Below are 27,868 nucleotides of genomic sequence, written 5' to 3' on the forward strand. Positions count from 1 at the left end.
ATTTCTTCAATGTTGGCCGCATGGCATTCCTGTGCAGGTGACAATGGTAATTTTTCAAAACGACAAGGATATTTAAACACATGATTATTTGTTTGCTGTGCCCTATGGCCTCTGCTACAGACCTCATCGAAATGACACTTAGATATCTTAGGGTGTACATATCAAGTCTTCCCAAATGGTCTAGCGGATAGGCATCTACCTTGTAACGCAGGGCGGCCCGGGTTCGATTCCCGTCATGGCAAATGTTTTTTGTAGAAAAATAAAATGAGTCCCAACGTGTGCAACAGAACAGTTCGAAATCTCGTTACATTTGCATCGTCATGAACATGACTTATATCAGGCTAGCTCATTTTTTCTTTGTTCATTTTAAGTGTAGAAACAATATTTCGTTTGTGAACATTTTTTTCTGCCGTTTTGACAACAGGCTCATGATTAAAGAACACACGGCTGTCTGCTGATTGACGCTTGACTGTAGATTTTCGCTTTGTGTCAAAAGAACTTCCTAACGCACACTTTTTCAAAGTAGGTGAATTCATCAGATCTGTTTGAAACATTGCATTTTATCCATGCACGACGACTGCTTAGATACTCGCAGCACAGTTGCCCCATATAAATTGCCCATGAGCGCGGAGCTTGTCTTTGTCACTGTAGCAACTTTGCTCCATCAGCGGGAGAAGGCGGTTCGACGCCCCTGTAAGCACATGTTTCTCTAATTCCTTTGTTTCAGGCAAGCCACTGTGACGTCAGATGCCTTTACGCATACAGCTTTGCGATGCTTAGACAGTAATAACATAATTCATGTTTACATTTCTTTAATTTTCGACGCATTGTCGTTATTCGTGACGCATCAATGACCAATTGATTATATGGCAATGCAATGAGAAATGCGTGTGGAAAACAGTGTTAATGACAGATTTGAGAAGCACATTTCTTCAATGTTGGCCGCATGGCATTCCTGTGCAGGTGACAATGGTAATTTTTCAAAACGACAAGGATATTTAAACACATGATTATTTGTTTGCTGTGCTCTATGGCCTCTGCTACAGACCTCATCGAAATGACACTTAGATATCTTAGGGTGTACATATCAAGTTTTCCCAAATGGTCTAGCGGATAGGCATCTACCTTGTAACGCAGGGCGGAACGGGTTCGATTCCCGTCATGGCAAATATTTTTTGTAGAAAAATAAAATGAGTCCCAACGTGTGCAACAGAACAGTTCGAAATCTCGTTACATTTGCATCGTCATGAACATGACTTATATCAGGCTTGCTCATTTTTTCTTTGTTCATTTTAAGTGTAGAAACAATATTTCGTTTGTGAACATTTTTTTCTGCCGTTTTGACAACAGGCTCATGACTAAAGAACACACGGCTGTCTGCTGATTGACGCTTGACTGTAGATTTTCGCTTTGTGTCAAAAGAACTTCCTAACGCACACTTTTTCAAAGTAGGTGAATTCATCAGATCTGTTTGAAACATTGCATTTTATCCATGCACGACGACTGCTTAGATACTCGCAGAACAGTTGCCCCATATAAATTGCCCATGAGCGCGGAGCTTGTCTTTGTCACTGTTGCAACTTTGCTCCATCAGCGGGAGAAGGCGCTTCGACGCCCCTGTAAGCACATGTTTCTCTGATTCCTTTGTTTCAGGCAAGCCACTGTGACGTCAGACGCCTTTACGCATACAGCTTTGCGATGCTTAGACAGTAATAACATAATTCATGTTTACATTTCTTTAATTTTCGACGCATTGTCGTTATTCGTGACGCATCAATGACCAATTGATTATATGGCAATGCAATGAAAAAAGCGTGTGGAAAACAGTGTTAATGACAGATTTGAGAAGCACATTTCTTCAATGTTGGCCGCATGGCATTCCTGTGCAGGTGACAATGGTAATTTTTCAAAACGACAAGGATATTTAAACACATGATTATTTGTTTGCTGTGCTCTATGGCCTCTGCTACAGACCTCATCGAAATGACACTTAGATATCTTAGGGTGTACATATCAAGTCTTCCCAAATGGTCTAGCGGATAGGCATCTACCTTGTAACGCAGGGTGGCCCGGGTTCGATTCCCGTCATGGCAAATGTTTTTTGTAGAAAAATAAAATGAGTCCCAACGTGTGCAACAGAACAGTTCGAAATCTCGTTACATTTGCATCGTCATGAACATGACTTATATCAGGCTAGCTCATTTTGTCTTTGTTCATTTTAAGTGTAGAAACAATATTTCGTTTGTGAACATTTTTTTCTGCCGTTTTGACAACAGGCTCATTACTAAAGAACACACGGCTGTCTGCTGATTGACGGTTGACTGTAGATTTTCGCTTTGTGTCAAAAGAACTCCCTAACGCACACTTTTTCAAAGTAGGTGAATTCATCAGATCTGTTTGAAACATTGCATTTTATCCATGCACGACGACTACTTAGATACTCGCAGCACAGTTGCCTCATATAAATTGCCCATGAGCGCGGAGCTTGTCTTTGTCACTGTAGCAACTTTGCTCCATCAGCGGGAGAAGGCGCTTCGACGCCCCTGTAAGCACATGTTTCTCTGATTCCTTTGTTTCAGGCAAGCCACTGTGACGTCAGACGCCTTTACGCATACAGCTTTGCGATGCTTAGACAGTAATAACATAATTCATGTTTACATTTCTTTAATTTTCGACGCATTGTCGTTATTCGTGACGCATCAATGACCAATTGATTATATGGCAATGCAATGAAAAAAGCGTGTGGAAAACAGTGTTAATGACAGATTTGAGAAGCACATTTCTTCAATGTTGGCCGCATGGCATTCCTGTGCAGGTGACAATGGTAATTTTTCAAAACGACAAGGATATTTAAACACATGATTATTTGTTTGCTGTGCTCTATGGCCTCTGCTACAGACCTCATCGAAATGACACTTAGATATCTTAGGGTGTACATATCAAGTCTTCCCAAATGGTCTAGCGGATAGGCATCTACCTTGTAACGCAGGGTGGCCCGGGTTCGATTCCCGTCATGGCAAATGTTTTTTGTAGAAAAATAAAATGAGTCCCAACGTGTGCAACAGAACAGTTCGAAATCTCGTTACATTTGCATCGTCATGAACATGACTTATATCAGGCTAGCTAATTTTTTCTTTGTTCATTTTAAGTGTAGAAACAATATTTCGTTTGTGAACATTTTTTTCTGCCGTTTTGACAACAGGCTCATTACTAAAGAACACACGGCTGTCTGCTGATTGACGGTTGACTGTAGATTTTCGCTTTGTGTCAAAAGAACTCCCTAACGCACACTTTTTCAAAGTAGGTGAATTCATCAGATCTGTTTGAAACATTGCATTTTATCCATGCACGACGACTACTTAGATACTCGCAGCACAGTTGCCTCATATAAATTGCCCATGAGCGCGGAGCTTGTCTTTGTCACTGTAGCAACTTTGCTCCATCAGCGGGAGAAGGCGCTTCGACGCCCCTGTAAGCACATGTTTCTCTGATTCCTGTGTTTCAGGCAAGCCACTGTGACGTCAGACGCCTTTACGCATACAGCTTTGCGATGCTTAGACAGTAATAACATAATTCATGTTTACATTTCTTTAATTTTCGACGCATTGTCGTTATTCGTGACGCATCAATGACCAATTGATTATTTGGCAATGCAATGAAAAAAGCGTGTGGAAAACAGTGTTAATGACAGATTTGAGAAGCACATTTCTTCAATGTTGGCCGCATGGCATTCCTGTGCAGGTGACAATGGTAATTTTTCAAAACGACAAGGATATTTAAACACATGATTATTTGTTTGCTGTGCTCTATGGCCTCTGCTACAGACCTCATCGAAATGACACTTAGATATCTTAGGGTGTACATATCAAGTCTTCCCAAATGGTCTAGCGGATAGGCATCTACCTTTTATCGCAGGGTGGCCCGGGTTCGATTCCCGTCATGGCAAATGTTTTTTGTAGAAAAATAAAATGAGTCCCAACGTGTGCAACAGAACAGTTCGAAATCTCGTTACATTTGCATCGTCATGAACATGACTTATATCAGGCTAGCTAATTCTTTCTTTGTTCATTTTAAGTGTAGAAACAATATTTCGTTTGTGAACATTTTTTTCTGCCGTTTTGACAACAGGCTCATTACTAAAGAACACACGGCTGTCTGCTGATTGACGCTTGACTGTAGATTTTCGCTTTGTGTCAAAAGAACTCCCTAACGCACACTTTTTCAAAGTAGGTGAATTCATCAGATCTGTTTGAAACATTGCATTTTATCCATGCAAGACGACTACTTAGATACTCGCAGCACAGTTGCCTCATATAAATTGCCCATGAGCGCGGAGCTTGTCTTTGTCACTGTAGCAACTTTGCTCCATCAGCGGGAGAAGGCGGTTCGACGCCCCTGTAAGCACATGTTTCTCTAATTCCTTTGTTTCAGGCAAGCCACTGTGACGTCAGACGCCTTTACGCATACAGCTTTGCGATGCTTAGACAGTAATAACATAATTCATGTTTACATTTCTTTAATTTTCGACGCATTGTCGTTATTCGTGACGCATCAATGACCAATTGATTATATGGCAATGCAATGAAAAAAGCGTGTGGAAAACAGTGTTAATGACAGATCTGAGAAGCACATTTCTTCAATGTTGGCCGCATGGCATTCCTGTGCAGGTGACAATGGTAATTTTTCAAAACGACAAGGATATTTAAACACATGATTATTTGTTTGCTGTGCTCTATGGCCTCTGCTACAGACCTCATCGAAATGACACTTAGATATCTTAGGGTGTACATATCAAGTTTTCCCAAATGGTCTAGCGGATAGGCATCTACCTTGTAACGCAGGGCGGCCCGGGTTCGATTCCCGTCATGGCAAATGATTTTTGTAGAAAAATAAAATGAGTCCCAACGTGTGCAACAGAACAGTTCGAAATCTCGTTACATTTGCATCGTCATGAACATGACTTATATCAGGCTAGCTCATTTTTTCTTTGTTCATTTTAAGTGTAGAAACAATATTTCGTTTGTGAACATTTTTTTCTGCCGTTTTGACAACAGGCTCATGACTAAAGAACACACGGCTGTCTGCTGATTGACGCTTGACTGTAGATTTTCGCTTTGTGTCAAAAGAACTTCCTAACGCACACTTTTTCAAAGTAGGTGAATTCATCAGATCTGTTTGAAACATTGCATTTTATCCATGCACGACGACTGCTTAGATACTCGCAGCACAGTTGCCCCATATAAATTGCCCATGAGCACGGAGCTTGTCTTTGTCACTGTAGCAACTTTGCTCCATCAGCGGGAGAAGGCGGTTCGACGCCTCTGTAAGCACATGTTTCTCTAATTCCTTTGTTTCAGGCAAGCCACTGTGACGTCAGACGCCTTTACGCATACAGCTTTGCGATGCTTAGACAGTAATAACATAATTCATGTTTACATTTCTTTAATTTTCGACGCATTGTCGTTATTCGTGACGCATCAATGACCAATTGATTATATGGCAATGCAATGAAAAAAGCGTGTGGAAAACAGTGTTAATGACAGATTTGAGAAGCACATTTCTTCAATGTTGGCCGCATGGCATTCCTGTGCAGGTGACAATGGTAATTTTTCAAAACGACAAGGATATTTAAACACATGATTATTTGTTTGCTGTGCTCTATGGCCTCTGCTACAGACCTCATCGAAATGACACTTAGATATCTTAGGGTGTACATATCAAGTTTTCCCAAATGGTCTAGCGGATAGGCATCTACCTTGTAACGCAGGGCGGCCCGGGTTCGATTCCCGTCATGGCAAATGATTTTTGTAGAAAAATAAAATGAGTCCCAACGTGTGCAACAGAACAGTTCGAAATCTCGTTACATTTGCATCGTCATGAACATGACTTATATCAGGCTAGCTCATTTTTTCTTTGTTCATTTTAAGTGTAGAAACAATATTTCGTTTGTGAACATTTTTTTCTGCCGTTTTGACAACAGGCTCATGACTAAAGAACACACGGCTGTCTGCTGATTGACGCTTGACTGTAGATTTTCGCTTTGTGTCAAAAGAACTTCCTAACGCACACTTTTTCAAAGTAGGTGAATTCATCAGATCTGTTTGAAACATTGCATTTTATCCATGCACGACGACTGCTTAGATACTCGCAGCACAGTTGCCCCATATAAATTGCCCATGAGCGCGGAGCTTGTCTTTGTCACTGTAGCAACTTTGCTCCATCAGCGGGAGAAGGCGGTTCGACGCCCCTGTAAGCACATGTTTCTCTAATTCCTTTGTTTCAGGCAAGCCACTGTGACGTCAGACGCCTTTACGCATACAGCTTTGCGATGCTTAGACAGTAATAACATAATTCATGTTTACATTTCTTTAATTTTTGACGCATTGTCGTTATTCGTGACGCATCAATGACCAATTGATTATATGGCAATGCAATGAAAAAAGCGTGTGGAAAACAGTGTTAATGACAGATTTGAGAAGCACATTTCTTCAATGTTGGCCGCATGGCATTCCTGTGCAGGTGACAATGGTAATTTTTCAAAACGACAAGGATATTTAAACACATGATTATTTGTTTGCTGTGCTCTATGGCCTCTGCTACAGACCTCATCGAAATGACACTTAGATATCTTAGGGTGTACATATCAAGTTTTCCCAAATGGTCTAGCGGATAGGCATCTACCTTGTAATGCAGGGCGGCCCGGGTTCGATTCCCGTCATGGCAAATGATTTTTGTAGAAAAATAAAATGAGTCCCAACGTGTGCAACAGAACAGTTCGAAATCTCGTTACATTTGCATCGTCATGAACATGACTTATATCAGGCTAGCTAATTCTTTCTTTGTTCATTTTAAGTGTAGAAACAATATTTCGTTTGTGAACATTTTTTTCTGCCGTTTTGACAACAGGCTCATTACTAAAGAACACACGGCTGTCTGCTGATTGACGCTTGACTGTAGATTTTCGCTTTGTGTCAAAAGAACTCCCTAACGCACACTTTTTCAAAGTAGGTGAATTCATCAGATCTGTTTGAAACATTGCATTTTATCCATGCAAGACGACTACTTAGATACTCGCAGCACAGTTGCCTCATATAAATTGCCCATGAGCGCGGAGCTTGTCTTTGTCACTGTAGCAACTTTGCTCCATCAGCGGGAGAAGGCGGTTCGACGCCCCTGTAAGCACATGTTTCTCTAATTCCTTTGTTTCAGGCAAGCCACTGTGACGTCAGACGCCTTTACGCATACAGCTTTGCGATGCTTAGACAGTAATAACATAATTCATGTTTACATTTCTTTAATTTTCGACGCATTGTCGTTATTCGTGACGCATCAATGACCAATTGATTATATGGCAATGCAATGAAAAAAGCGTGTGGAAAACAGTGTTAATGACAGATCTGAGAAGCACATTTCTTCAATGTTGGCCGCATGGCATTCCTGTGCAGGTGACAATGGTAATTTTTCAAAACGACAAGGATATTTAAACACATGATTATTTGTTTGCTGTGCTCTATGGCCTCTGCTACAGACCTCATCGAAATGACACTTAGATATCTTAGGGTGTACATATCAAGTTTTCCCAAATGGTCTAGCGGATAGGCATCTACCTTGTAACGCAGGGCGGCCCGGGTTCGATTCCCGTCATGGCAAATGATTTTTGTAGAAAAATAAAATGAGTCCCAACGTGTGCAACAGAACAGTTCGAAATCTCGTTACATTTGCATCGTCATGAACATGACTTATATCAGGCTAGCTCATTTTTTCTTTGTTCATTTTAAGTGTAGAAACAATATTTCGTTTGTGAACATTTTTTTCTGCCGTTTTGACAACAGGCTCATGACTAAAGAACACACGGCTGTCTGCTGATTGACGCTTGACTGTAGATTTTCGCTTTGTGTCAAAAGAACTTCCTAACGCACACTTTTTCAAAGTAGGTGAATTCATCAGATCTGTTTGAAACATTGCATTTTATCCATGCACGACGACTGCTTAGATACTCGCAGCACAGTTGCCCCATATAAATTGCCCATGAGCGCGGAGCTTGTCTTTGTCACTGTAGCAACTTTGCTCCATCAGCGGGAGAAGGCGGTTCGACGCCCCTGTAAGCACATGTTTCTCTAATTCCTTTGTTTCAGGCAAGCCACTGTGACGTCAGACGCCTTTACGCATACAGCTTTGCGATGCTTAGACAGTAATAACATAATTCATGTTTACATTTCTTTAATTTTTGACGCATTGTCGTTATTCGTGACGCATCAATGACCAATTGATTATATGGCAATGCAATGAAAAAAGCGTGTGGAAAACAGTGTTAATGACAGATTTGAGAAGCACATTTCTTCAATGTTGGCCGCATGGCATTCCTGTGCAGGTGACAATGGTAATTTTTCAAAACGACAAGGATATTTAAACACATGATTATTTGTTTGCTGTGCTCTATGGCCTCTGCTACAGACCTCATCGAAATGACACTTAGATATCTTAGGGTGTACATATCAAGTTTTCCCAAATGGTCTAGCGGATAGGCATCTACCTTGTAATGCAGGGCGGCCCGGGTTCGATTCCCGTCATGGCAAATGATTTTTGTAGAAAAATAAAATGAGTCCCAACGTGTGCAACAGAACAGTTCGAAATCTCGTTACATTTGCATCGTCATGAACATGACTTATATCAGGCTAGCTCATTTTTTCTTTGTTCATTTTAAGTGTAGAAACAATATTTCGTTTGTGAACATTTTTTTCTGCCGTTTTGACAACAGGCTCATGACTAAAGAACACACGGCTGTCTGCTGATTGACGCTTGACTGTAGATTTTCGCTTTGTGTCAAAAGAACTTCCTAACGCACACTTTTTCAAAGTAGGTGAATTCATCAGATCTGTTTGAAACATTGCATTTTATCCATGCACGACGACTGCTTAGATACTCGCAGCACAGTTGCCCCATATAAATTGCCCATGAGCGCGGAGCTTGTCTTTGTCACTGTAGCAACTTTGCTCCATCAGCGGGAGAAGGCGGTTCGACGCCCCTGTAAGCACATGTTTCTCTAATTCCTTTGTTTCAGGCAAGCCACTGTGACGTCAGACGCCTTTACGCATACAGCTTTGCGATGCTTAGACAGTAATAACATAATTCATGTTTACATTTCTTTAATTTTCGACGCATTGTCGTTATTCGTGACGCATCAATGACCAATTGATTATATGGCAATGCAATGAAAAAAGCGTGTGGAAAACAGTGTTAATGACAGATTTGAGAAGCACATTTCTTCAATGTTGGCCGCATGGCATTCCTGTGCAGGTGACAATGGTAATTTTTCAAAACGACAAGGATATTTAAACACATGATTATTTGTTTGCTGTGCTCTATGGCCTCTGCTACAGACCTCATCGAAATGACACTTAGATATCTTAGGGTGTACATATCAAGTTTTCCCAAATGGTCTAGCGGATAGGCATCTACCTTGTAACGCAGGGCGGCCCGGGTTCGATTCCCGTCTTGGCAAATGTTTTTTGTAGAAAAATAAAATGAGTCCCAACGTGTGCAACAGAACAGTTCGAAATCTCGTTACATTTGCATCGTCATGAACATGACTTATATCAGGCTAGCTAATTTTTTCTTTGTTCATTTTAAGTGTAGAAACAATATTTCGTTTGTGAACATTTTTTTCTGCCGTTTTGACAACAGGCTCATTGCTAAAGAACACACGGCTGTCTGCTGATTGACGGTTGACTGTAGATTTTCGCTTTGTGTCAAAAGAACTCCCTAACGCACACTTTTTCAAAGTAGGTGAATTCATCAGATCTGTTTGAAACATTGCATTTTATCCATGCACGACGACTACTTAGATACTCGCAGCACAGTTGCCTCATATAAATTGCCCATGAGCGCGGAGCTTGTCTTTGTCACTGTAGCAACTTTGCTCCATCAGCGGGAGAAGGCGCTTCGACGCCCCTGTAAGCACATGTTTCTCTAATTCCTTTGTTTCAGGCAAGCCACTGTGACGTCAGACGCCTTTACGCATACAGCTTTGCGATGCTTATACAGTAATAACATAATTCATGTTTACATTTCTTTAATTTTCGACGCATTGTCGTTATTCGTGACGCATCAATGACCAATTGATTATATGGCAATGCAATGAAAAAAGCGTGTGGAAAACAGTGTTAATGACAGATTTGAGAAGCACATTTCTTCAATGTTGGCCGCATGGCATTCCTGTGCAGGTGACAATGGTAATTTTTCAAAACGACAAGGATATTTAAACACATGATTATTTGTTTGCTGTGCTCTATGGCCTCTGCTACAGACCTCATCGAAATGACACTTAGATATCTTAGGGTGTACATATCAAGTTTTCCCAAATGGTCTAGCAGATAGGCATCTACCTTGTAACGCAGGGCGGCCTGGGTTCGATTCCCGTCATGGCAAATGTTTTTTGTAGAAAAATAAAATGAGTCCCAACGTGTGCAACAGAACAGTTCGAAATCTCGTTACATTTGCATCGTCATGAACATGACTTATATCAGGCTAGCTAATTTTTTCTTTGTTCATTTTAAGTGTAGAAACAATATTTCGTTTGTGAACATTTTTTTCTGCCGTTTTGAAAACAGGCTCATTACTAAAGAACACACTGCTGTCTGCTGATTGACGGTTGACTGTAGATTTTCGCTTTGTGTCAAAAGAACTCCCTAACGCACACTTTTTGAAAGTAGGTGAATTCATCAGATCTGTTTGAAACATTGCATTTTATCCATGCACGACGACTGCTTAGATACTCGCAGCACAGTTGCCTCATATAAATTGCCCATGAGCGCGGAGCTTGTCTTTGTCACTGTAGCAACTTTGCTCCATCAGCGGGAGAAGGCGGTTCGACGCCCCTGTAAGCACATGTTTCTCTAATTCCTTTGTTTCAGGCAAGCCACTGTGACGTCAGACGCCTTTACGCATACAGCTTTGCGATGCTTAGACAGTAATAACATAATTCATGTTTACATTTCTTTAATTTTCGACGCATTGTCGTTATTCGTGACGCATCAATGACCAATTGATTATATGGCAATGCAATGAAAAAAGCGTGTGGAAAACAGTGTTAATGACAGATTTGAGAAGCACAGTTCATCAATGTTGGCCGCAGGGCATTCCTGTGCAGGTGACAATGGTAATTTTTCAAAACGACAAGGATATTTAAACACTTGATTATTTGTTTGCTGTGCTCTATGGCCTCTGCTACAGACCTCATCGAAATGACACTTAGATATCTTAGGGTGTACATATCAAGTCTTCCCAAATGGTCTAGCGGATAGGAATCTGCCTTGTCACGCAGGGCGGCCCGGGTTCGATTCCCGTCATGGCAAATGATTTTTGTAGAAAAATAAAATGAGTCCCAACGTGTGCAACAGAACAGTTCGAAATCTCGTTACATTTGCATCGTCATGAACATGACTTATATCAGGCTAGCTAATTTTTTCTTTGTTCATTTTAAGTGTAGAAACAATATTTCGTTTGTGAACATTTTTTTCTGCCGTTTTGACAACAGGCTCATTACTAAAGAACACACGGCTGTCTGCTGATTGACGCTTGACTGTAGATTTTCGCTTTGTGTCAAAAGAACTCCCTAACGCACACTTTTTTCAAAGTCGGTGAATTCATCAGATCTGTTTGAAACATTGCATTTTATCCATGCACGACGACTACTTAGATACTCGCAGCACAGTTGCCTCATATAAATTGCCCATGAGCGCGGAGCTTGTCTTTGTCACTGTAGCAACTTTGCTCCATCAGCGGGAGAAGGAGGTTCGACGCCCCTGTAAGCACATGTTTCTCTAATTCCTTTGTTTCAGGCAAGCCACTGTGACGTCAGACGCCTTTACGCATACAGCTTTGCGATGCTTAGACATTAATAACATAATTCATGTTTACATTTCTTTAATTTTCGACGCATTGTCGTTATTCGTGACGCATCAATGACCAATTGATTATATGGCAATGCAATGAAAAAAGCGTGTGGAAAACAGTGTTAATGACAGATTTGAGAAGCACATTTCTTCAATGTTGGCTGCAGGGCATTCCTGTGCAGGTGACAATGGTAATTTTTCAAAACGACAAGGATATTTAAACACATGATTATTTGTTTGCTGTGCTCTATGGCCTCTGCTACAGACCTCATCGAAATGACACTTAGATATCTTAGGGTGTACATATCAAGTCTTCCCAAATGGTCTAGCGGATAGGCATCTGCCTTGTCACGCAGGGCGGCCCGGGTTCGATTCCCGTCATGGCAAAGGATTTTTGTAGAAAAATAAAATGAGTCCCAACGTGTGCAACAGAACAGTTCGAAATCTCGTTACATTTGCATCGTCATGAACATGACTTATATCAGGCTAGCTAATTTTTTCTTTGTTCATTTTAAGTGTAGAAACAATATTTCGTTTGTGAACATTTCTTTCTGCCGTTTTGACAACAGGCTCATTACTAAAGAACACACGACTGTCTGCTGATTGACGCTTGACTGTAGATTTTCGCTTTGTGTCAAAAGAACTCCCTAACGCACACTTTTTCAAAGTAGGTGAATTCATCAGATCTGTTTGAAACATTGCATTTTATCCATGCACGACGACTACTTAGATATTCGCAGCACAGTTGCCTCATATAAATTGCCCATGAGCGCGGAGCTTGTCTTTGTCACTGTAGCAACTTTGCTCCATCAGCGGGAGAAGGTGGTTCGACGCCCCTGTAAGCACATGTTTCTCTAATTCCTTTGTTTCAGGCAAGCCACTGTGACGTCAGACGCCTTTACGCATACAGCTTTGCGATGCTTAGAAAGTAAAAACATAATTCATGTTTACATTTCTTTAATTTTCGACGCATTGTCGTTATTCGTGACGCATCAATGACCAATTGATTATATGGCAATGCAATGAAAAAAGCGTGTGGAAAACAGTGTTAATGACAGATTTGAGAAGCACATTTCTTCAATGTTGGCTGCAGGGCATTCCTGTGCAGGTGACAATGGTAATTTTTCAAAACGACAAGGATATTTAAACACATGATTATTTGTTTGCTGTGCTCTATGGCCTCTGCTACAGACCTCATCGAAATGACACTTAGATATCTTAGGGTGTACATATCAAGTCTTCCCAAATGGTCTAGCGGATAGGCATCTGCCTTGTCACGCAGGGCGGCCCGGGTTCGATTCCCGTCATGGCAAAGGATTTTTGTAGAAAAATAAAATGAGTCCCAACGTGTGCAACAGAACAGTTCGAAATCTCGTTACATTTGCATCGTCATGAACATGACTTATATCAGGCTAGCTAATTTTTTCTTTGTTCATTTTAAGTGTAGAAACAATATTTCGTTTGTGAACATTTTTTTCTGCCGTTTTGACAACAGGCTCATTACTAAAGAACACACGGCTGTCTGCTGATTGACGCTTGACTGTAGATTTTCGCTTTGTGTCAAAAGAACTCCCTAACGCACACTTTTTCAAAGTAGGTGAATTCATCAGATCTGTTTGAAACATTGCATTTTATCCATGCACGACGACTACTTAGATATTCGCAGCACAGTTGCCTCATATAAATTGCCCATGAGCGCGGAGCTTGTCTTTGTCACTGTAGCAACTTTGCTCCATCAGCGGGAGAAGGAGGTTCGACGCCCCTGTAATTACATGTTTCTCTAATTCCTTTGTTTCAGGCAAGCCACTGTGACGTCAGACGCCTTTACGCATACAGCTTTGCGATGCTTAGACAGTAATAACATAATTCATGTTTACATTTCTTTAATTTTCGACGCATTGTCGTTATTCGTGACGCATCAATGACCAATTGATTATATGGCAATGCAATGAAAAAAGCGTGTGGAAAACAGTGTTAATGACAGATTTGAGAAGCACATTTCTTCAATGTTGGCCGCATGGCATTCCTGTGCAGGTGACAATGGTAATTTTTCAAAACGACAAGGATATTTAAACACATGATTATTTGTTTGCTGTGCTCTATGGCCTCTGCTACAGACCTCATCGAAATGACACTTAGATATCTTAGGGTGTACATATCAAGTCTTCCCAAATGGTCTAGCGGATAGGCATCTACCTTGTAACGCAGGGCGGCCCGGGTTCGATTCCCGTCATGGCAAATGTTTTTTGTAGAAAAATAAAATGAGTCCCAACGTGTGCAACAGAACAGTTTGAAATCTCGTTACATTTGCATCGTCATGAACATGACTTATATCAGGCTAGCTAATTTTTTCTTTGTTCATTTTAAGTGTAGAAACAATATTTCGTTTGTGAACATTTTTTTCTGCCGTTTTGAAAACAGGCTCATTACTAAAGAACACACTGCTGTCTGCTGATTGACGCTTGACTGTAGATTTTCGCTTTGTGTCAAAAGAACTCCCTAACGCACACTTTTTCAAAGTAGGTGAATTCATCAGATCTGTTTGAAACATTGCATTTTATCCATGCACGACGACTACTTAGATATTCGCAGCACAGTTGCCTCATATAAATTGCCCATGAGCGCGGAGCTTGTCTTTGTCACTGTAGCAACTTTGCTCCATCAGCGGGAGAAGGTGGTTCGACGCCCCTGTAAGCACATGTTTCTCTAATTCCTTTGTTTCAGGCAAGCCACTGTGACGTCAGACGCCTTTACGCATACAGCTTTGCGATGCTTAGAAAGTAAAAACATAATTCATGTTTACATTTCTTTAATTTTCGACGCATTGTCGTTATTCGTGACGCATCAATGACCAATTGATTATATGGCAATGCAATGAAAAAAGCGTGTGGAAAACAGTGTTAATGACAGATTTGAGAAGCACATTTCTTCAATGTTGGCTGCAGGGCATTCCTGTGCAGGTGACAATGGTAATTTTTCAAAACGACAAGGATATTTAAACACATGATTATTTGTTTGCTGTGCTCTATGGCCTCTGCTACAGACCTCATCGAAATGACACTTAGATATCTTAGGGTGTACATATCAAGTCTTCCCAAATGGTCTAGCGGATAGGCATCTGCCTTGTCACGCAGGGCGGCCCGGGTTCGATTCCCGTCATGGCAAAGGATTTTTGTAGAAAAATAAAATGAGTCCCAACGTGTGCAACAGAACAGTTCGAAATCTCGTTACATTTGCATCGTCATGAACATGACTTATATCAGGCTAGCTAATTTTTTCTTTGTTCATTTTAAGTGTAGAAACAATATTTCGTTTGTGAACATTTTTTTCTGCCGTTTTGACAACAGGCTCATTACTAAAGAACACACGGCTGTCTGCTGATTGACGCTTGACTGTAGATTTTCGCTTTGTGTCAAAAGAACTCCCTAACGCACACTTTTTCAAAGTAGGTGAATTCATCAGATCTGTTTGAAACATTGCATTTTATCCATGCACGACGACTACTTAGATATTCGCAGCACAGTTGCCTCATATAAATTGCCCATGAGCGCGGAGCTTGTCTTTGTCACTGTAGCAACTTTGCTCCATCAGCGGGAGAAGGAGGTTCGACGCCCCTGTAATTACATGTTTCTCTAATTCCTTTGTTTCAGGCAAGCCACTGTGACGTCAGACGCCTTTACGCATACAGCTTTGCGATGCTTAGACAGTAATAACATAATTCATGTTTACATTTCTTTAATTTTCGACGCATTGTCGTTATTCGTGACGCATCAATGACCAATTGATTATATGGCAATGCAATGAAAAAAGCGTGTGGAAAACAGTGTTAATGACAGATTTGAGAAGCACATTTCTTCAATGTTGGCCGCATGGCATTCCTGTGCAGGTGACAATGGTAATTTTTCAAAACGACAAGGATATTTAAACACATGATTATTTGTTTGCTGTGCTCTATGGCCTCTGCTACAGACCTCATCGAAATGACACTTAGATATCTTAGGGTGTACATATCAAGTCTTCCCAAATGGTCTAGCGGATAGGCATCTACCTTGTAACGCAGGGCGGCCCGGGTTCGATTCCCGTCATGGCAAATGTTTTTTGTAGAAAAATAAAATGAGTCCCAACGTGTGCAACAGAACAGTTTGAAATCTCGTTACATTTGCATCGTCATGAACATGACTTATATCAGGCTAGCTAATTTTTTCTTTGTTCATTTTAAGTGTAGAAACAATATTTCGTTTGTGAACATTTTTTTCTGCCGTTTTGAAAACAGGCTCATTACTAAAGAACACACTGCTGTCTGCTGATTGACGCTTGACTGTAGATTTTCGCTTTGTGTCAAAAGAACTCCCTAACGCACACTTTTTCAAAGTAGGTGAATTCATCAGATCTGTTTGAAACATTGCATTTTATCCATGCACGACGACTACTTAGATACTCGCAGCACAGTTGCCTCATATAAATTGCCCATGAGCGCGGAGCTTGTCTTTGTCACTGTAGCAACTTTGCTCCATCAGCGGGAGAAGGCGGTTCGACGCCCCTGTAAGCACATGTTTCTCTAATTCCTTTGTTTCAGGCAAGCCACTGTGACGTCAGACGCCTTTACGCATACAGCTTTGCGATGCTTAGACAGTAATAACATAATTCATGTTTACATTTCTTTAATTTTCGACGCATTGTCGTTATTCGTGACGCATCAATGACCAATTGATTATATGGCAATGCAATGAAAAAAGCGTGTGGAAAACAGTGTTAATGATAGATTTGAGAAGCACATTTCTTCAATGTTGGCCGCAGGGCATTCCTGTGCAGGTGACAATGGTAATTTTTCAAAACGACAAGGATATTTAAACACTTGATTATTTGTTTGCTGTGCTCTATGGCCTCTGCTACAGACCTCATCGAAATGACACTTAGATATCTTAGGGTGTACATATCAAGTCTTCCCAAATGGTCTAGCGGATAGGAATCTGCCTTGTCACGCAAGGCGGCCCGGGTTCGATTCCCGTCATGGCAAATGATTTTTGTAGAAAAATAAAATGAGTCCCAACGTGTGCAACAGAACAGTTCGAAATCTCGTTACATTTGCATCGTCATGAACATGACTTATATCAGGCTAGCTAATTTTTTCTTTGTTCATTTTAAGTGTAGAAACAATATTTCGTTTGTGAACATTTTTTTCTGCCGTTTTGACAACAGGCTCATTACTAAAGAACACACGGCTGTCTGCTGATTGACGCTTGACTGTAGATTTTCGCTTTGTGTCAAAAGAACTCCCTAACGCACACTTTTTCAAAGTAGGTGAATTCATCAGATCTGTTTGAAACATTGCATTTTATCCATGCACGACGACTACTTAGATACTCGCAGCACAGTTGCCTCATATAAATTGCCCATGAGCGCGGAGCTTGTCTTTGTCACTGTAGCAACTTTGCTCCATCAGCGGGAGAAGGAGGTTCGACGCCCCTGTAAGCACATGTTTCTCTAATTCCTTTGTTTCAGGCAAGCCACTGTGACGTCAGACGCCTTTACGCATACAGCTTTGCGATGCTTAGACATTAATAACATAATTCATGTTTACATTTCTTTAATTTTCGACGCATTGTCGTTATTCGTGACGCATCAATGACCAATTGATTATATGGCAATGCAATGAAAAAAGCGTGTGGAAAACAGTGTTAATGACAGATTTGAGAAGCACATTTCTTCAATGTTGGCTGCAGGGCATTCCTGTGCAGGTGACAATGGTAATTTTTCAAAACGACAAGGATATTTAAACACATGATTATTTGTTTGCTGTGCTCTATGGCCTCTGCTACAGACCTCATCGAAATGACACTTAGATATCTTAGGGTGTACATATCAAGTCTTCCCAAATGGTCTAGCGGATAGGCATCTGCCTTGTCACGCAGGGCGGCCCGGGTTCGATTCCCGTCATGGCAAAGGATTTTTGTAGAAAAATAAAATGAGTCCCAACGTGTGCAACAGAACAGTTCGAAATCTCGTTACATTTGCATCGTCATGAACATGACTTATATCAGGCTAGCTAATTTTTTCTTTGTTCATTTTAAGTGTAGAAACAATATTTCGTTTGTGAACATTTCTTTCTGCCGTTTTGACAACAGGCTCATTACTAAAGAACACACTGCTGTCTGCTGATTGACGCTTGACTGTAGATTTTCGCTTTGTGTCAAAAGAACTCCCTAACGCACACTTTTTCAAAGTAGGTGAATTCATCAGATCTGTTTGAAACATTGCATTTTATCCATGCACGACGACTACTTAGATACTCGCAGCACAGTTGCCTCATATAAATTGCCCATGAGCGCGGAGCTTGTCTTTGTCACTGTAGCAACTTTGCTCCATCAGCGGGAGAAGGCGGTTCGACGCCCCTGTAAGCACATGTTTCTCTAATTCCTTTGTTTCAGGCAAGCCACTGTGACGTCAGACGCCTTTACGCATACAGCTTTGCGATGCTTAGACAGTAATAACATAATTCATGTTTACATTTCTTTAATTTTCGACGCATTGTCGTTATTCGTGACGCATCAATGACCAATTGATTATATGGCAATGCAATGAAAAAAGCGTGTGGAAAACAGTGTTAATGACAGATTTGAGAAGCACATTTCTTCAATGTTGGCCGCAGGGCATTCCTGTGCAGGTGACAATGGTAATTTTTCAAAACGACAAGGATATTTAAACACTTGATTATTTGTTTGCTGTGCTCTATGGCCTCTGCTACAGACCTCATCGAAATGACACTTAGATATCTTAGGGTGTACATATCAAGTCTTCCCAAATGGTCTAGCGGATAGGAATCTGCCTTGTCACGCAAGGCGGCCCGGGTTCGATTCCCGTCATGGCAAATGATTTTTGTAGAAAAATAAAATGAGTCCCAACGTGTGCAACAGAACAGTTCGAAATCTCGTTACATTTGCATCGTCATGAACATGACTTATATCAGGCTAGCTAATTTTTTCTTTGTTCATTTTAAGTGTAGAAACAATATTTCGTTTGTGAACATTTTTTTCTGCCGTTTTGACAACAGGCTCATTACTAAAGAACACACGGCTGTCTGCTGATTGACGCTTGACTGTAGATTTTCGCTTTGTGTCAAAAGAACTCCCTAACGCACACTTTTTCAAAGTAGGTGAATTCATCAGATCTGTTTGAAACATTGCATTTTATCCATGCACGACGACTACTTAGATACTCGCAGCACAGTTGCCTCATATAAATTGCCCATGAGCGCGGAGCTTGTCTTTGTCACTGTAGCAACTTTGCTCCATCAGCGGGAGAAGGCGGTTCGACGCCCCTTGTAAGCACATGTTTCTCTAATTCCTTTGTTTCAGGCAAGCCACTGTGACGTCAGACGCCTTTACGCATACAGCTTTGCGATGCTTAGACAGTAATAACATAATTCATGTTTACATTTCTTTAATTTTCGACGCATTGTCGTTATTCGTGACGCATCAATGACCAATTGATTATATGGCAATGCAATGAAAAAAGCGTGTGGAAAACAGTGTTAATGACAGATTTGAGAAGCACATTTCTTCAATGTTGGCCGCATGGCATTCCTGTGCAGGTGACAATGGTAATTTTTCAAAACGACAAGGATATTTAAACACATGATTATTTGTTTGCTGTGCTCTATGGCCTCTGCTACAGACCTCATCGAAATGACACTTAGATATCTTAGGGTGTACATATCAAGTCCTCCCAAATGGTCTAGCGGATAGGAATCTGCCTTGTCACGCAGGGCGGCCCGGGTTCGATTCCCGTCATGGCAAATGTTTTTTGTAGAAAAATAAAATGAGTCCCAACGTGTGCAACAGAACAGTTCGAAATCTCGTTACATTTGCATCGTCATGAACATGACTTATATCAGGCTAGCTAATTTTTTCTTTGTTCATTTTAAGTGTAGAAACAATATTTCGTTTGTGAACATTTTTTTCTGCCGTTTTGACTACAGGCTCATTACTAAAGAACACACGGCTGTCTGCTGATTGACGCTTGACTGTAGATTTTCGCTTTGTGTCAATAGAACTCCCTAACGCACACTTTTTCAAAGTAGGTGAATTCATCAGATCTGTTTGAAACATTGCATTTTATCCATGCACGACGACTACTTAGATACTCGCAGCACAGTTGCCTCATATAAATTGCCCATGAGCGCGGAGCTTGTCTTTGTCACTGTAGCAACTTTGCTCCATCAGCGGGAGAAGGTGGTTCGACGCCCCTGTAAGCACATGTTTCTCTAATTCCTTTGTTTCAGGCAAGCCACTGTGACGTCAGACGCCTTTACGCATACAGCTTTGCGATGCTTAGACAGTAATAACATAATTCATGTTTACATTTCTTTAATTTTCGACGCATTGTCGTTATTCGTGACGCATCAATGACCAATTGATTATATGGCAATGCAATGAAAAAAGCGTGTGGAAAACAGTGTTAATGACAGATTTGAGAAGCACATTTCTTCAATGTTGGCTGCAGGGCATTCCTGTGCAGGTGACAATGGTAATTTTTCAAAACGACAAGGATATTTAAACACATGATTATTTGTTTGCTGTGCTCTATGGCCTCTGCTACAGACCTCATCGAAATGACACTTAGATATCTTAGGGTGTACATATCAAGTCTTCCCAAATGGTCTAGCGGATAGGCATCTGCCTTGTCACGCAGGGCGGCCCGGGTTCGATTCCCGTCATGGCAAAGGATTTTTGTAGAAAAATAAAATGAGTCCCAACGTGTGCAACAGAACAGTTCGAAATCTCGTTACATTTGCATCGTCATGAACATGACTTATATCAGGCTAGCTAATTTTTTCTTTGTTCATTTTAAGTGTAGAAACAATATTTCGTTTGTGAACATTTTTTTCTGCCGTTTTGACAACAGGCTCATTACTAAAGAACACACGGCTGTCTGCTGATTGACGCTTGACTGTAGATTTTCGCTTTGTGTCAAAAGAACTCCCTAACGCACACTTTTTCAAAGTAGGTGAATTCATCAGATCTGTTTGAAACATTGCATTTTATCCATGCACGACGACTACTTAGATACTCGCAGCACAGTTGCCTCATATAAATTGCCCATGAGCGCGGAGCTTGTCTTTGTCACTGTAGCAACTTTGCTCCATCAGCGGGAGAAGGAGGTTCGACGCCCCTGTAAGCACATGTTTCTCTAATTCCTTTGTTTCAGGCAAGCCACTGTGACGTCAGACGCCTTTACGCATACAGCTTTGCGATGCTTAGACAGTAATAACATAATTCATGTTTACATTTCTTTAATTTTCGACGCATTGTCGTTATTCGTGACGCATCAATGACCAATTGATTATATGGCAATGCAATGAAAAAAGCGTGTGGAAAACAGTGTTAATGACAGATTTGAGAAGCACATTTCTTCAATGTTGGCCGCATGGCATTCCTGTGCAGGTGACAATGGTAATTTTTCAAAACGACAAGGATATTTAAACACATGATTATTTGTTTGCTGTGCTCTATGGCCTCTGCTACAGACCTCATCGAAATGACACTTAGATATCTTAGGGTGTACATATCAAGTCTTCCCAAATGGTCTAGCGGATAGGAATCTGCCTTGTCACGCAGGGCGGCCCGGGTTCGATTCCCGTCATGGCAAATGATTTTTGTAGAAAAATAAAATGAGTCCCAACGTGTGCAACAGAACAGGTCGAAATCTCGTTACATTTGCATCGTCATGAACATGACTTATATCAGGCTAGCTAATTTTTTCTTTGTTCATTTTAAGTGTAGAAACAATATTTCGTTTGTGAACATTTTTTTCTGCCGTTTTGACAACAGGCTCATTACTAAAGAACACACGGCTGTCTGCTGATTGACGCTTGACTGTAGATTTTCGCTTTGTGTCAAAAGAACTCCCTAACGCACACTTTTTCAAAGTAGGTGAATTCATCAGATCTGTTTGAAACATTGCATTTTATCCATGCACGACGACTACTTAGATACTCGCAGCACAGTTGCCTCATATAAATTGCCCATGAGCGCGGAGCTTGTCTTTGTCACTGTAGCAACTTTGCTCCATCAGCGGGAGAAGGCGGTTCGACGCCCCTGTAAGCACATGTTTCTCTAATTCCTTTGTTTCAGGCAAGCCACTGTGACGTCAGACGCCTTTACGCATACAGCTTTGCGATGCTTAGACAGTAATAACATAATTCATGTTTACATTTCTTTAATTTTCGACGCATTGTCGTTATTCGTGACGCATCAATGACCAATTGATTATATGGCAATGCAATGAAAAAAGCGTGTGGAAAACAGTGTTAATGACAGATTTGAGAAGCACATTTCTTCAATGTTGGCCGCATGGCATTCCTGTGCAGGTGACAATGGTAATTTTTCAAAACGACAAGGATATTTAAACACATGATTATTTGTTTGCTGTGCTCTATGGCCTCTGCTACAGACCTCATCGAAATGACACTTAGATATCTTAGGGTGTACATATCAAGTCTTCCCAAATGGTCTAGCGGATAGGAATCTGCCTTGTCACGCAGGGCGGCCCGGGTTCGATTCCCGTCATGGCAAATGATTTTTGTAGAAAAATAAAATGAGTCCCAACGTGTGCAACAGAACAGTTCGAAATCTCGTTACATTTGCATCGTCATGAACATGACTTATATCAGGCTAGCTAATTTTTTCTTTGTTCATTTTAAGTGTAGAAACAATATTTCGTTTGTGAACATTTTTTTCTGCCGTTTTGAAAACAGGCTCATTACTAAAGAACACACTGCTGTCTGCTGATTGACGCTTGACTGTAGATTTTCGCTTTGTGTCAAAAGAACTCCCTAACGCACACTTTTTCAAAGTAGGTGAATTCATCAGATCTGTTTGAAACATTGCATTTTATCCATGCACGACGACTACTTAGATACTCGCAGCACAGTTGCCTCATATAAATTGCCCATGAGCGCGGAGCTTGTCTTTGTCACTGTAGCAACTTTGCTCCATCAGCGGGAGAAGGCGGTTCGACGCCCCTGTAAGCACATGTTTCTCTAATTCCTTTGTTTCAGGCAAGCCACTGTGACGTCAGACGCCTTTACGCATACAGCTTTGCGATGCTTAGACAGTAATAACATAATTCATGTTTACATTTCTTTAATTTTCGACGCATTGTCGTTATTCGTGACGCATCAATGACCAATTGATTATATGGCAATGCAATGAAAAAAGCGTGTGGAAAACAGTGTTAATGACAGATTTGAGAAGCACATTTCTTCAATGTTGGCCGCAGGGCATTCCTGTGCAGGTGACAATGGTAATTTTTCAAAACGACAAGGATATTTAAACACATGATTATTTGTTTGCTGTGCTCTATGGCCTCTGCTACAGACCTCATCGAAATGACACTTAGATATCTTAGGGTGTACATATCAAGTCTTCCCAAATGGTCTAGCGGATAGGAATCTGCCTTGTCACGCAGGGCGGCCCGGGTTCGATTCCCGTCATGGCAAAGGATTTTTGTAGAAAAATAAAATGAGTCCCAACGTGTGCAACAGAACAGTTCGAAATCTCGTTACATTTGCATCGTCATGAACATGACTTATATCAGGCTAGCTAATTTTTTCTTTGTTCATTTTAAGTGTAGAAACAATATTTCGTTTGTGAACATTTTTTTCTGCCGTTTTGACAACAGGCTCATTACTAAAGAACACACGGCTGTCTGCTGATTGACGCTTGACTGTAGATTTTCGCTTTGTGTCAAAAGAACTCCCTAACGCACACTTTTTCAAAGTAGGTGAATTCATCAGATCTGTTTGAAACATTGCATTTTATCCATGCACGACGACTACTTAGATACTCGCAGCACAGTTGCCTCATATAAATTGCCCATGAGCGCGGAGCTTGTCTTTGTCACTGTAGCAACTTTGCTCCATCAGCGGGAGAAGGTGGTTCGACGCCCCTTGTAAGCACATGTTTCTCTAATTCCTTTGTTTCAGGCAAGCCACTGTGACGTCAGACGCCTTTACGCATACAGCTTTGCGATGCTTAGACAGTAATAACATAATTCATGTTTACATTTCTTTAATTTTCGACGCATTGTCGTTATTCGTGACGCATCAATGACCAATTGATTATATGGCAATGCAGTGAAAAAAGCGTGTGGAAAACAGTGTTAATGACAGATTTGAGAAGCACATTTCTTCAATGTTGGCCGCATGGCATTCCTGTGCAGGTGACAATGGTAATTGTTCAAAACGACAAGGATATTTAAACACATGATTATTTGTTTGCTGTGCTCTATGGCTTCTGCTACAGACCTCATCGAAATGACACTTAGATATCTTAGGGTGTACATATCAAGTCTTCCCAAATGGTCTAGCGGATAGGCATCTACCTTGTAACGCAGGGCGGCCCGGGTTCGATTCCCGTCATGGCAAATGTTTTTTGTAGAAAAATAAAATGAGTCCCAACGTGTGCAACAGAACAGTTCGAAATCTCGTTACATTTGCATCGTCATGAACATGACTTATATCAGGCTAGCTAATTTTTTCTTTGTTCATTTTAAGTGTAGAAACAATATTTCGTTTGTGAACATTTTTTTCTGCCGTTTTGAAAACAGGCTCTTTACTAAAGAACACACTGCTGTCTGCTGATTGACGCTTGACTGTAGATTTTCGCTTTGTGTCAAAAGAACTCCCTAACGCACACTTTTTCAAAGTAGGTGAATTCATCAGATCTGTTTGAAACATTGCATTTTATCCATGCACGACGACTACTTAGATACTCGCAGCACAGTTGCCTCATATAAATTGCCCATGAGCGCGGAGTTTGTCTTTGTCACTGTAGCAACTTTGCTCCATCAGCGGGAGAAGGCGGTTCGACGCCCCTGTAAGCACATGTTTCTCTAATTCCTTTGTTTCAGGCAAGCCACTGTGACGTCAGACGCCTTTACGCATACAGCTTTGCGATGCTTAGACAGTAATAACATAATTCATGTTTACATTTCTTTAATTTTCGACGCATTGTCGTTATTCGTGACGCATCAATGACCAATTGATTATATGGCAATGCAATGAAAAAAGCGTGTGGAAAACAGTGTTAATGACAGATTTGAGAAGCACATTTCTTCAATGTTGGCCGCATGGCATTCCTGTGCAGGTGACAATGGTAATTTTTCAAAACGACAAGGATATTTAAACACATGATTATTTGTTTGCTGTGCTCTATGGCCTCTGCTACAGACCTCATCGAAATGACACTTAGATATCTTAGGGTGTACATATCAAGTCTTCCCAAATGGTCTAGCGGATAGGCATCTACCTTGTAACGCAGGGCGGCCCGGGTTCGATTCCCGTCATGGCAAATGTTTTTTGTAGAAAAATAAAATGAGTCCCAACGTGTGCAACAGAACAGTTCGAAATCTCGTTACATTTGCATCGTCATGAACATGACTTATATCAGGCTAGCTAATTTTTTCTTTGTTCATTTTAAGTGTAGAAACAATATTTCGTTTGTGAACATTTTTTTCTGCCGTTTTGACAACAGGCTCATGACTAAAGAACACACGGCTGTCTGCTGATTGACGCTTGACTGTAGATTTTCGCTTTGTGTCAAAAGAACTCCCTAACGCACACTTTTTCAAAGTAGGTGAATTCATCAGATCTGTTTGAAACATTGCATTTTATCCATGCACGACGACTACTTAGATACTCGCAGCACAGTTGCCTCATATAAATTGCCCGTGAGCGCGGAGCTTGTCTTTGTCACTGTAGCAACTTTGCTCCATCAGCGGGAGAAGGCGGTTCGACGCCCCTGTAAGCACATGTTTCTCTAATTCCTTTGTTTCAGGCAAGCCACTGTGACGTCAGACGCCTTTACGCATACAGCTTTGCGATGCTTAGACAGTAATAACATAATTCATGTTTACATTTCTTTAATTTTCGACGCATTGTCGTTATTCGTGACGCATCAATGACCAATTGATTATATGGCAATGCAATGAAAAAAGCGTGTGGAAAACAGTGTTAATGACAGATTTGAGAAGCACATTTCTTCAATGTTGGCCGCATGGCATTCCTGTGCAGGTGACAATGGTAATTTTTCAAAACGACAAGGATATTTAAACACATGATTATTTGTTTGCTGTGCTCTATGGCCTCTGCTACAGACCTCATCGAAATGACACTTAGATATCTTAGGGTGTACATATCAAGTCTTCCCAAATGGTCTAGCGGATAGGCATCTACCTTGTAACGCAGGGCGGCCCGGGTTCGATTCCCGTCATGGCAAATGTTTTTTGTAGAAAAATAAAATGAGTCCCAACGTGTGCAACAGAACAGTTTGAAATCTCGTTACATTTGCATCGTCATGAACATGACTTATATCAGGCTAGCTAATTTTTTCTTTGTTCATTTTAAGTGTAGAAACAATATTTCGTTTGTGAACATTTTTTTCTGCCGTTTTGACAACAGGCTCATGACTAAAGAACACACGGCTGTCTGCTGATTGACGCTTGACTGTAGATTTTCGCTTTGTGTCAAAAGAACTCCCTAACGCACACTTTTTCAAAGTAGGTGAATTCATCAGATCTGTTTGAAACATTGCATTTTATCCATGCACGACGACTACTTAGATACTCGCAGCACAGTTGCCTCATATAAATTGCCCGTGAGCGCGGAGCTTGTCTTTGTCACTGTAGCAACTTTGCTCCATCAGCGGGAGAAGGCGGTTCGACGCCCCTGTAAGCACATGTTTCTCTAATTCCTTTGTTTCAGGCAAGCCACTGTGACGTCAGACGCCTTTACGCATACAGCTTTGCGATGCTTAGACAGTAATAACATAATTCATGTTTACATTTCTTTAATTTTCGACGCATTGTCGTTATTCGTGACGCATCAATGACCAATTGATTATATGGCAATGCAATGAAAAAAGCGTGTGGAAAACAGTGTTAATGACAGATTTGAGAAGCACATTTCTTCAATGTTGGCCGCATGGCATTCCTGTGCAGGTGACAATGGTAATTGTTCAAAACGACAAGGATATTTAAACACATGATTATTTGTTTGCTGTGCTCTATGGCCTCTGCTACAGACCTCATCGAAATGACACTTAGATATCTTAGGGTGTACATATCAAGTCTTCCCAAATGGTCTAGCGGATAGGCATCTACCTTGTAACGCAGGGCGGCCCGGGTTCGATTCCCGTCATGGCAAATGTTTTTTGTAGAAAAATAAAATGAGTCCCAACGTGTGCAACAGAACAGTTCGAAATCTCGTTACATTTGCATCGTCATGAACATGACTTATATCAGGCTAGCTAATTTTTTCTTTGTTCATTTTAAGTGTAGAAACAATATTTCGTTTGTGAACATTTTTTTCTGCCGTTTTGAAAACAGGCTCATTACTAAAGAACACACTGCTGTCTGCTGATTGACGCTTGACTGTAGATTTTCGCTTTGTGTCAAAAGAACTCCCTAACGCACACTTTTTCAAAGTAGGTGAATTCATCAGATCTGTTTGAAACATTGCATTTTATCCATGCACGACGACTACTTAGATACTCGCAGCACAGTTGCCTCATATAAATTGCCCATGAGCGCGGAGCTTGTCTTTGTCACTGTAGCAACTTTGCTCCATCAGCGGGAGAAGGCGGTTCGACGCCCCTGTAAGCACATGTTTCTCTAATTCCTTTGTTTCAGGCAAGCCACTGTGACGTCAGACGCCTTTACGCATACAGCTTTGCGATGCTTAGACAGTAATAACATAATTCATGTTTACATTTCTTTAATTTTCGACGCATTGTCGTTATTCGTGACGCATCAATGACCAATTGATTATATGGCAATGCAATGAAAAAAGCGTGTGGAAAACAGTGTTAATGACAGATTTGAGAAGCACATTTCTTCAATGTTGGCCGCATGGCATTCCTGTGCAGGTGACAATGGTAATTTTTCAAAACGACAAGGATATTTAAACACATGAT

Source organism: Argentina silus (assembly GCF_951799395.1).
Source record: "Argentina silus genome assembly, chromosome: 1".
Lineage (NCBI taxonomy): Eukaryota > Metazoa > Chordata > Actinopteri > Argentiniformes > Argentinidae > Argentina > Argentina silus.